The sequence below is a fragment of the Pleurodeles waltl genome, chromosome 10 (genome assembly GCF_031143425.1).
Source record: "Pleurodeles waltl isolate 20211129_DDA chromosome 10, aPleWal1.hap1.20221129, whole genome shotgun sequence".
Taxonomy (NCBI): domain Eukaryota; kingdom Metazoa; phylum Chordata; class Amphibia; order Caudata; family Salamandridae; genus Pleurodeles; species Pleurodeles waltl.
Window position 1 is genome coordinate 429,595,104 of NC_090449.1, and position 13,275 is coordinate 429,608,378.

Below are 13,275 nucleotides of genomic sequence, written 5' to 3' on the forward strand. Positions count from 1 at the left end.
GCCGTGCGGGCGTCAAATTTATACTTTGACGTACGGCGGCGCAACCAACAGGTGGAAGTCATTATTTCGTGACGCACACAGCGGCGTTCCGTCGTAAAGGAAACCAACGTAAAGGCGACGCACATCACTGTGGGTCGATTTACGACAGCGCAATCTGGAAATCGCTGTTTTTTCTCACGCTATTGCGTTAAATTTTTGCGCGAAAACTGCCCTCTCAGCAGAGGAGAGCCAAAATGGATCCCAGAGGCCACTACAGACCCCAGGAGGATGAGAGCAGACCAGGAACCAGCCAGGAGGATCCATACAGGAACCAGGACATTATAAGAAAAAAAAGAAAGTGTCGCTTCAGTGAAGAGGAGCAGGAAATCATGGTGAAAGAGGTGACGGAACACCAGCACCAACTTTTCATCTCCTCTAAATTGCCACTCAGTAGGAGAGAGGCCATATGGAAACAAATAGTGGACAAGATCAACAGTGTGGCTGAAGAACGCCGCACAGTCACTGAGTGTAAGAAACGCTGGCATGACTGCAAACGTAGGACAAAAGAGAAAATGGGCAGGAACAGGAAGGCAGCAATGCAGACTGGAGGGGGGAGTCCAGCACAACAGGAGGCCCTGGACCACATGGAGGAGATGGTCGCAGCCGTCATCCCGGAGGAGATCGTCACAGGGATTCAAGGACAGGACAGCGCAGACTACCACGACACAACACACATGCAGGGTAAGTCGCATGGGGAATTAAAATGCACTAATGGGGACTGTAAGCAGGGGGGGGGATACCTACTGCACAATGCATGTAAGTCAGCACATATATGAAGTGGCATGGGTAAAGGGGCACGGCAGGGGGGCATGCCCAGCACAGACTGAATCTGGGGCACGACAAAATACAGCACCAACAACACTCCCATGGGGCCATCCTGTAATGACAACAATAGAGCCAAGGGAAAGCAGCGACAGGTGTGAAGGCCACTACGTCAAACTCACATCCAGGCACTTGTCTTGCAAAATCTATCCTACATCAACTAGGTCCCTATCAGTAATGCAGTAGCCAAAACAACAACTGCAATGTAACTGCCACAACAGTTGACAATAATACCTCTCATCTCTGTGCAGCTATAGTACCAAATGGCAGGAACCTCCCCATGGAACACACATACCCAAATTAGGGGGTGAGGATGACATCCGCAACTATTCGTAGAAATAAGACAAAGGCACCAGTACACTCAAATGCCGAATGTCCATACGTGACACATACATAAGCCAAAATAAACAGCATTAGGAGCCACACAGCACTAACGACACACACATGCTGCATACGTCAGGGTCCCTCACGTGCCTGGCTAACAAGACTACATCACTAATGTCATACTGCTCAGACAACACCTGAGGAGGGGACACAGGCAACTGGTCACTGAAACACACCTGCAAAGTCTGACAACCAAATAGGACCTTCATACGATAAACAGGCCAATCCAATTAAACACACATGACCCAACATCATCTTCAAACATCAACAATGTTTACATCCATACCACATCCTAACATTGACATGCATAGGTAATGCCACGTAACATGTACAGTTCATGCAATGTGAATAAAAAGTGTATGGGGCAGGTCCTGAGAGGCAAGTGTGCTGGCAGGGCAGTCACAACACCCACAGTCAGTCAAAGTGTATTGTGGCAAGTGTAACGTATACTTTGCGCATTAGCCTCAGGCTGGAGGCCTTTGTGCATCTTACCCTGAATGTACTTTTACTCATTTGCTCACATCTAAGAGCCTAAGAGCACTTTGCACTAAATGCTTCTCATTGCCCTTCCTATCAGTTAATTTGGCAAATAGCCAGTCCTAAGGTGTTGTTAATTAGTCAAATCACACTGTTTTGCCTACTTCTGCACTGGAGTTTGCCAGAACATATTCACTCTGTGCCCCAGTCAAGGATACAGTCTGGTACTTTTCTGATAGATGTGTTAGGGGTTAAGATTTGGCATTCCTGCGTAGGGAAACTTTGTCATCACGATGACATATGACTTATAAAATCACTTCCTTGTCCCAAGACACGCATGAGGGAGTTTCCAAACAGAGAAACACAACTAGATGCTGCCTGCCTTGCTGCTGATGCACAACCAGATCACAGGCCATTCCTCTGATATGAGGGATGATGTCTCCCCAGTGATTCCGACAGGCAAGCTCCAAACTTAACATGCTGTGCTATACATAGAACAAGCAGAGGGAGAGTAGAAACTGTTAGGCACCATGATAGCTGTGTACTAATGTATTACTCTCCTGCGGACTATTTCACTTCTAACAGTGTGTATTGTTTGGGTTATTGTGGCTCACACCTAAATTTCAACAAGTCAGTTGTACAATGAAACCTCATATTAAACAAATACTGTCTTTCTCATTTGTGTATGGGAACATACCGGAAAAGAGATAATTGTGTAGGATCTGAGTGACCACGACTTCCCTGAGAAGTTCCAAAGAAGTCATGCGCTCGGATGTCTAAACATTCCTTTGATGTGGGAGACCAGAGGCACTGCTAGTTAGTCTGAGCAAAATGAAATATCAGGGTGACAGAGTTATTTACAAGTGGGTCAGACTTAGTCCCCCACACCATTAGCTATCCTGCTGCCTAGAAAGCCAGTAATCACATGTAGGATAATGAGAGCCCACCCCACAAAATGTCCCTCCATAACAATAGTTAAACACCGAGGGAGGAGTAGGACAAAAACACGCCTATTCCTAAATAATTACAAAGCAACACCTAGAGGCGATCAGGCAGACATGTCTGATAGCTCCATATCATACATGTGACACACAGGTGGGCCATAGGCCTACAACAATGCCCTATGACGGACAGCAGATACCAAGACAAACACAGAGCACAAAGTTAAGGCATCCAAAGGCTTGTATCTTAGTGCAAAATTGTCACAACACAGACACACTAATTGTACCCTGTTTCATTGCAGAGGAACACGGATCTCCTGCCGATATGCCTGTCCCTGAGTTCCCTGATGATATGGATGACGAGCCCATAAACATCCCAGAAGAGACCATTCAAATGGTCCTTGAAAGCCTCCAAACCCCACCTTCAGTCACAAGGAGGAGCACAGAAGAAGCAGCCACCACAGGAGAACCACCCGCCACCCCAATTGTAAGACCTGCCAGCTCCAACCCAGCTGAGGACTCTGACGACACTGGCACCAGCTTCGAAAGAACCGTCGTTGGGGTCCAGCGGGAGCTGGCCAAGGAGGTGCGGGTGGGGATGCAAACTATGGCAGCCAGCCTTGAGGGGGTGCGTTCGTGCATGATGTCTTCTGAGGATCAGGCAGCTGCTATGCAAGCCCGAACATCGCTCTTGCAAGAACTTTTAAAAACACAGAAGGAAATCTGCACAGCTGTCATCCAGTTGACACAACAACTACAACTGCAAGCCAGTCAACGTGTGCACGAATGTAACCTAGAACCCCTCAGGGCCGACCTGGCTGCCTACCATCGTGATGTGGCTGCCATTCTGAAAAACCAGCAGGCCCTCCTTGCTGCAGTACTGCCCTTCCTAACTCCACAGGGATCAGCCCCCGGGATGTCTGCCTCCATGTCTTCTAACACTGAGGTGTGTGTTGCCCCTTTACAACCAACAACAACAAGGACACACCAGGCAACACACACATCAGAAGAAGAAGACATGGAACAGATAACATTCACACGCAAGAGTACTCGGAAGCCCTAGTCCCTGCACCATGGCCTACTCTGACCAAGGTCCTACGTTTTGTCAAAGGCCAGTCTCACTACAACTACACTCAATGACTGTTTGGCAATCCACTGTATGACTTGTCCCCATTGCCAGTGAATGTCTCTCTCCAACTATTTTCCAATTCCTGTTCCTCTGCACTGTCTGTGACATCACCCCAGCATGTCAGGAGCATCATCCACACCCCTTCTGTAGGATCACCATGTAAGAATGCACCAGAACAGACTCAGCAAATATGGTGAATGAACAATTTGCACTACACCACCTATAAATAAATAGCACTTGCACACCTATTGTGTCTCTGTGTCATTTCACACTTCAACTGTGCAGTACCTAACTCCAAAGTGGCCGTGTGGCAACCATGTCGATTCTCTATAGTACTGTCCTGATTTCATGTATACTGAAACATCTGTTCAGTGGCCAGGATTGCATCATAGCCTTACCATACTGAGGAAAATAACTGATGAAGGAACTAAGCACACACAATCATGCTGTGTTGGACAGAATGATGCACCATCTATCGCTATTCCAGAGAACAAATGGTGGCTGAGAAATGTAGGCACCATGCAATACATAAATAGGAATTAATGCAGCATAATGTAAGGAATCATGAACAAATTACACTGCATCAATCACCCTCACGGAGTATACTTCCATGAAGGAAAGTCATGCTGAATCAGTACACACATGATGTAGGTCAGCAATGAAAGCAACAAGACAAGAGTGTGAACAACTCCTCATCTACCAAGATCTCCCTGAACTTCACACTGCTGTCCGACCTATCACTTTACCCACAATAACAAGTCTGGAAGCACTCTTTGTGAAGTAGGATACATACCGAAACAAAACCTTGGTGATCAATGCACACTACTAATGGTGGGTCTCCCACATGGTGGATACTTACCAAGTTAGCACACGGGTAGCTGGGATGTGAAACCTCAATTTCCTGGGGATGGCGAGCATAGGACACAAATGTCATACTAAAACATTCTGCTACACTGATGTCAAGGCCATGATAATGTAGCACCTAACGCATCATGTAAAGGGTTAACTAAATATTTATTTCAATTGAGTAATACAAGAGGCAACTAAGGGAAAGGTAAACCTACACTAATCTAACCTGACTACTACTAACCCACAACTGTCCCTACCTAACCTAAGCTAAACTTACTCTAAACATGTAACAAAACGATCTAAACATCAACCCCCCACCCACCATTATGAGACAAGACACATGCAGGACAACACTTACTAACCTACACACATACTATACTATCCTAAACAAACATTTTTTTTTGTTTTGTTATTTTTTTTAAACAGGAATCCCAACATTGCCCCCCACCCACCCACCCACACAAAAATATAAGATAGAAAGAATAAGGACCCCGCACCCCCTTCCCTAACACTAACTAAGCTAATTACCTATACTTATCCTAATACTAATCCCCAAAACCCAACTAACAGTAGAAAATAGGAAAGAGGTGAGAGGGGAGGGGTAAAAGTTCAAGAGGGCAAAAGTGCTACAGATTTGCCCTCCGTAGTGTGCGCCTGATGGAGCGGACCTTCTTTTTGATGTAACTCATGTCCTCCCTCAGGTCGTCCACCTTTTTAACTAACTTGTCCAATTTTCTGGTCAATGCCAGGAAGGCAGCTGGGTCCACAGGAGGGTCTGTGCTGGTTTGTGTGCCGGCAGAGGTTGATGTTGTGGCATGAGTTGGTTGGCCACGGGAGAGTCCTGCTACCACCACACGGCTGGGTCCAGGTCTGGAGGAAGATGCAGGGTCCATTGCTGCAGACGTTGCTGGGTCCACTTGGGCAGACCTGGTGGATGTGGTGTTGGTGGTTGGTGGTGGCACTGTAGGGGGAGCCTGTGGTGTTGCCCACCACGCCCCGGAGGCCCGATCAGAATGGTACTTGCGGCCCATCCTCCGATACCCACACTGCACCTGCAGGATGTGCCTGTATCTCATGGCACGGCGCTCAAATTGGTTGCGATCTGCGGCACTCATGTTTGCAGCTGTGAAGAGAAAAGGCAAATATTTACCTTAGGATTTGCATTGTGTGGAATACCACAATGGGTTACTTGTACATTACTAGCAATGTATTGGTTGCAGCAATTGTCACAACATAGTTCACGGAAGGGCTCAGAGGAAGTACATGTGAAGCATGCATACATAAGGGCATATCACACCTAGCATATCCATGTCTCTACATGATGGATGACATCACCCTAAACTACTCATCCAAATCATACCTAAGGCATTTGACATCATGGCAGCAACTCTTCCGCATACTGACTTCACTACATATGTCACTCTATGTGATAACAATCACACTCCTCACTCAATGCCATTTGGAATTAGTTGTGTGCTAAGATTGAACCCATGGGCCATAACCAAATGTCTACACTAGGGGCCAGATGTAGGAAGTTGGAAAATGCGAGTAGCAATTTGCAATGCAGAACGTTGTCGTTGACACCGTCTGCAAGTCGCTATGGGGTCGCTAAGACCCACCTCATTAACATCAATGAAGTGGGTTCCAAGTTGCGCCACCTTAGCGACTATGGGCAGTCACGGGGATGGAGGCCTGCTGGGAACAGCAGACCTCCATGGCCGTGACTGCTTTTAAATAAAGCAGGTTATTTTTCCCCAAGTGTAGGCCGTTTACCTGAAAGGAAAATGAGCTGCACTTAGAAATAAATTACAACAACTTCAATCTTGGATAATTTCACGGTAGTTAGTGGTCCCTTGGACCACTGGCTGTTTTGTACAGGATTATTTAGGTCCACTCACAAAGGTGAAGGGTTACAATGGGGACCCCTTCCAGTAAGCAAGTGGGTTACCATCCACTTCAAGTGGATGATAACAGCGACTCACTTTGCAACCACGTTCTCGTTTGCAAATGGAATTGCATACCACTGTGAGTTGCAAATAGGTCTGAAAAACCCCTTCATATTTTGGATTTGGACAAGCAATTTGCAAATATGTTCATAATCACCAAATACATTTCGGAATAGGAAACAGACGTTTGCAACTCACAAACAGAAATTTATGACATTTGCAACTAGTAAACAGTTTGCTACATCTGGCCCTAGGTACTAACTCAAGTCACAAAAGGTCTCAAGTACGTGTAACATACTGGTTGCTACAGTCCTAGGTACCCTGTTTCACATTAACATCCTAGTCTTTGATGGTGGTGTGGGAAGAACAACCAACAATCCCATGTTCAATGCACACCCAGGAGTGTATAGAAAGTTAAACAAGTATGTGCCTTCACACACAACACCTATGAATGGCTAGCAACACGTTGTAGTCAGCCAAACATTGTCCTATCCAAGGTCCACACATGTCTAAATGATATGACTGAGGCCAACATGACATACTATCAGTGAGGCATGTTTAACAACACACACAGAGGAGGTAGAACACACATTCTCATGATTCGACAGAACACCTAGGCCATTGCACTCAAGTCACACACACTTCTAGTTCACCTTGTGGAAGTACATGCCCCCGGAAGATCCAACCTACAGTGTACACAGTCCATCCTCAAATAGGAAGAAGCACTTGTCATCAAAGCCATGTGCCTAAGCTATATGGGAGACTGTCGGTCTGATATGCAGACTCAGTTCATGCCAAGTCCCCGACCAAGTCTTACATTGACCAGTGTATTCCAAATGACTCATCCCATTCCCCCTTGCGGCCCAACTGGAATGACCTACAGCCCCTCAATCTGAGAGATGGCTAGGTATTGCTTTACAGAAACATAAGTCCAATTTGATTTCACACTAAAACAACAATGCAAATGAACGGCCAGCGCATCAAATCATGAATACTCTTGAACACACAGTAGTCTATCATGCTTCATTACCAAACAATGAATATAGCACTCAGGCGACACTCACTGTAGGTATCGGGGTCGTCAAAATGTGCCACCTCTCCCACGGTGTACGGGGCTGGTCCACCTGTAAAGCATGAAAGGAAGAATATACTCAGACTGGGTGAACTGACAAATCATTTCAGTTACAATGACACTGTGTGAATATGACATGGTAATGATACACTTCCCCACATGCTCATACTGCATGGATGATTTTGTATTCAACATTAACATTGGATGAGTCTCCTGCTACAGTTACACACCCTACTACACACATGCAGTGGCCAGGACAGTCAGGTGTCGTCCAAGTTCACCCTCCATTAGTATGCCCCAACAATAATGTTATCCATACATCTCAGCATGTGCATCCCAGAGAGACATCCCAAAACTGGTTCCATGAGGACTGCATGACCACTCACAATCAAACAGGCTAGGTGGACATGTTCAACACACAGCAACCACACACACATGTGACATATCTGTGGACAACATATCTAACTTCATGTGTCGTGAAGGCAACACACATGTGTAGCATCATCATGGGTTACAAATTTTCTGTCTAGCTATGGCGTCTACATATGTAGGTATGTTGTTTTTACATGACTTACTCACTGACCCTTATGACCTGTAGAGTACAAAAAGAGCCGTTCACGTGTTGCTTGTCTGACACAACTGCAACACTACATTACATACAGCTACAGGCATCTGGTATGTGTAGAAAAAATGAGCCATCTGACTGCTAGCATTGGTCTTCATAAACATTGTGCAACAAATACACATTTGGGCACATATGTATACCTTTGTAGAGCAGCATTTGCATCATTTTGTGACGCAGAGAGGGGCCAAACTTGCAAAATACATATATATGTTGTAAGTTGCTGCTGTTATTGCGTGAAAATGTGGTGCAAAAATGGGGATATATGTGTATAAACATGGGCCTAGGTTTCCCTAGCATTACACACAGTCAGCTACTTATCTAGCAGATTGGGTAACAATCATCACATGTTCCCACACAGATTTCTATTATTCCCATGTAATTGATTTGTACTCACCAACATGGCCACCAATCCTGATTCCCAGGTGGTCCAGCAGGTCCTGTTCCCTGGTGATCAGATCTGCCCAGCGGTGCTTCAATTGATGGACAGTGCGCATGCTCCCGTAGACCCGGACCAGGTGATGGCGCACCTTCTCCCACTGGATTTTCCTTGCCTCCGTGTGATACCCCTGTATCACACGGCCCCCAGCCTCCAGCATCAGTGGGAGTAAATGGCTAACTAGCCATATGAATCCCCCCAATTCATCCTCACCCATCCTGGACAGGCGAGGCCTACCTGACATATTGAAAGCAAGAGTAATTGACAAATGAAATAAGAAAGTAAAAGTGAGAAATGGGGAAAGGTAGAGGTGTGAAGGAAAATGAAACAGGAGAAAAATAGCCCAACTAACCCCAAAAACTATGCTACCCACAACAGACTCCCACAGACAATACAAACATAAACAGGAATAGACAATACTAGACTAAACAGACTGAGACAATGTTATGCAACAAGAATAGATTCACAAAAAGACAAAATACAAGGTACACAGGACACAAAAGCAGTAAAACACAGGACAACACCTTTCACACAACCACACAGTCTAGATAAATCTGAGACTGCAAAGTGAAAGTGGAAGTTAACTCCCAGTACAGATTTTGTAAACAGGATATCCTATTACATCACTTCCTGCAAAAAATGGCCACCGTTTTTATTTTCCCGTTATGCGTCATATTTTCACGCATACACAATTGTGCGTCATTTTTTTTTACGCATAACATTGCACATGATGCTGAGTCAAAAAATATGATATGAATATTAATAATTTGATAATGTACATGAGATGACCAACATATTGTCCATGTTGCGGCAATTTTACCACGCATACATCATGGGCGTCATATTTTTTCCACGTACAGTAGTGCACATGATGCTGAGTCAAAAAATATGATATGAATATTAATAATTTTTTAATGTACATGAGATGACCAACATATTGTCCATGTTGCGTCAATTTTACCACGCATACATCATGGGCGTCATATTTTTTCCACGTACAGTAGTGCACATGATGCTGAGTCAAAAAATATTATATGAATATTAATAATTTTTTAATGTACATGAGATGACCAACATATTGTCCATGTTGCGGCAATTTTACCACGCATACATCATGGGCATCATTTTTTTCCACGTACAGTAGTGCACATGATGCTGAGTCAAAAAATATGATATGAATATTAATAATTTTTTTATGTACATGAGATGAACAACATATTGTCCATGTTGCGTCAATTTTACCATGCATACATCATGGGCGTCATATTTTTTCCACGTACAGTAGTGCACATGATGCTGAGTCAAAAAATATGATATGAATATTAATAATTTTTTAATGTACATGAGATGAACAACATATTGTCCATGTTGCGTCAATTTTACCACGCATACATCATGGGCGTCATATTTTTTCCACGTACAGTAGTGCACATGATGCTGAGTCAAAAAAATATATGCTGGAAATTATACTTTGATGGCTAAACATGTGAAACTTTTGGATACATTTATAATTGACTCTGCATTCTGTGCACTCATGTACATGAACAAATTATGACGCCCATGCTGTATGCGTAGAAATTTGAGCAATTCTTTTTTATTATGTCTTCATGTTTTTAACTTGGGGAAGGTGATTTGTCATGGTCAAACGGTGCTATGTGTTACACATTTGTGGTTGGATATGACACATGTCCGTTGTTGTATGTATAGAGGGCATTCACACTGTAATGTTTAGGATACGTTAAATAATGTCTTGACCATATTGGTCAACATATTTTGGGTAATTGCTGATGGCTGTTTTGAAATGATGGATGGGATACCACGATGTATTCCTTCTCCAAAATGTGGCCACAATTGTGATGGTGATGCTTTTATCTGTAGTCCTAACAGGGAGTGCAATAGTCACTTACAGTTTTTATCGGGCTAACCATGTCCCATTATGATTGTGTGTTTCTGATTTGTGTTGGACTTTTGACATGTAGCCCACACATGTGCCTTATGCATGTGTTTAGTTCACAAGTACAAGATTCTTGTATGTTTGGGGGGCGGTAGAGGTGAACTTAGGCCCCCAGCACCCTAGGATTTGACCATCCAGAATAGCTACTGTATCCATGGGTTTTATTTATTTTATTATGGCAAATGTGCAGCAGCAGGCTAATGTAAGGCCATATGGTATGAATGAGTGTTGACCATTCATTCATCTCATTATCCCATTTGACGTTTGCAGTAATGATGATTTTGAGCAAACTTGCATTACATTTTCCAATGACTATGTTTGCAAGACTCTCAGCGTTCCTGATGTGCTGATGAAAATTATTTAGTTGTTGTCTGTGTCCCTTTCTGCATTAACTGGTTTAGTGGCATGTTACATTCTTCCTGCTAGGTTCAGACTGGGACACAACTGTGATGGTCTACTTTCAAATATTAGGTTGATTGTATGACATATGTGTACATGTGTGTTGGAATGTGGATCCAGTATCACCTGTCTGGGTGTATGTTGTCACTGTGACTTCAAGGTCTCCTCCTGAGTTAGTGGCAGCTAATGTTGTTCCAATTGTGTATTGCTCATCTCACACACTTGAGAGAAGCCATTGATGACATGGTCACGTACACATGGATGGTCCCACCCTGTCTCTGAACACGTGTGATGTGACTTTCAAATGATCTAAATTTTTGGGCTGGGTGAGAGACTGTCTCAGGTGTTTGGATCCGGCATGTGTGATTGCCACATTTGTACTCCTGTTGGCCTCTGTGTATGGTAATGTATCATGTCACATCCTACCTTCTGTGCATACATTTGTGATGTTAATTTTGGTTGTGATGATTGTTATAGCATTATTGCTCAAGGAGACGACATTCTTCTTCAGCAATTTCAAAATAAAGGTGGTCAGAAATGCATAGGCCAAAGCATGATGTGGTGTTTGTTATCTGTGTTTATTTACAATTGTGCTATACAAGTTATTAAGATACATTAAGAAAAAAAATTGTTGACAAGCTGTTGGCGCCTACGCACTCCTGCTGCCGTGTTAGGTTGTTCCCCCTCCTGTTGCCGGCCAGCATCCTCCTCTTCGTCGTCCTCAGGCATGTCTGGGTCCAGTTCAAGGAGGGGAATATTCCTTTTTACACATATATTGTGCAATATGGCACAAGTGAGTATGATCTTACAGACCATCTCTGGGGAATAGAGTAGGCTACCGCCAGTGATGTCAAGGCAGCGGAACCTTGACTTTAGGATCCCAAAGGTCCGCTCCACAATGCTGCGTGTCCTCTTGTGGGCGTCATTGTATGCCCGCTCAGCAGCAGTATTTGGGTTCCCAAATGGTGTCATTATCCAAGGCTGGATGCCATACCCCTGATCAGCTGAAAAAGAAACACAGAATGGGATCAATTAGATGTAGGAGGCACTGTTGTACGGATCTTTGATGGCAGTAGTTGTCTTGTGTTGTCTGTGACTCTTTTGTGTACTAATGTGACAACCTATGGTTGTTGGTGAAAACTTTGGCATTTAGTTTTTTTCCTTGGCTGAGCAAGTGTTTGTTGCCTAACTGGTTGTCAGCAGGATGTATTGGTTTTTCATGTACAGTGTGCCCTCCCTAGCATTGTGACTTGTGATACAGGTGTCCGTGTGTCCTCACTGGGGGTGTGATGATAGTTCCATGCAGAGTTGAAACATGAAAGTGTATTTGAAACTTTCATATGAACATACCCAGGCCATCCCATACATTTAAACTTATGCATTGTATTGGTGTACAGGTTATTGTGAGACCTTCCAATTTGCAAGGTGACATTTAGGCAACCACAGTCATTAATGTCTTCACATTAAGCTGTAGAGTAAAATCCAATGTGTGACAGGTTCAATGGTGACTTCTGAAACATGGCTAGTGATGTGAGTACCTCAGTGTGTTCCTGTCTAGATGTTGCTGTTGTGGTGTATGTGTTGTTTGTCCTAGGGGGTTTCTGTGCAGTGTGTATATGAGTTTGTTTTTTGTCCTTACCAACAAGTAGTCCATTGCCATATCGTCCATCCTGGAAGTGTTGGTTGATGGTGCAGTGACGGAGGATGAATGCGTCATGTACACTCCCAGGATATTTAGCCACAATGTTGGTGATCAGTCCTTGGTGATCGACTATGGCCTGCACGTTGATTGAATGTGTGTGCTTCCTGTTGCGGTAGAGGTGTTCTGTTGCAGCAGGTGGCACAAGACGTATGTGTGTGCAGTCGATTGCACCAAGGACGTGCGGGAAGCCACTGATGGCGTAAAACCCCTGTTTAGTTTCCTGCTGCTTCTGCAGTGTGTTAGGGAAGCAGATGTGGCGGGGTGTCAGGCGAATGATGGCATCCAGTACTTTAGGCAGGAATGCGGAGAATGATGATTGTGATATTCAACCAACCAGGGCACCAGTTGTCTGAAACGAGCCACTTGCCAGCAGGTGAAGTACGGCAAGCAGCTTTGTTTCTGTTGGGATAGTGCAGGGAGTCACTAAAGTGGGGGCCAACTGCTGTTCAATATTTCTCAGCAGCTGCTGAATGGCCTGCCAGTTCAACCGGTACCTCTGG

At 44.4% G+C, this 13,275-nt stretch overlaps 1 protein-coding gene across 1 annotated transcript in view; it reads right to left on the reverse strand.

The window, feature by feature from the left end:
- LOC138261592 (syntaxin-binding protein 4-like) overlaps positions 1–13,275 on the reverse strand; it is a 717,553-nt gene that overhangs the window by 618,166 nt on the left and 86,112 nt on the right. The window lies entirely within an intron of this gene.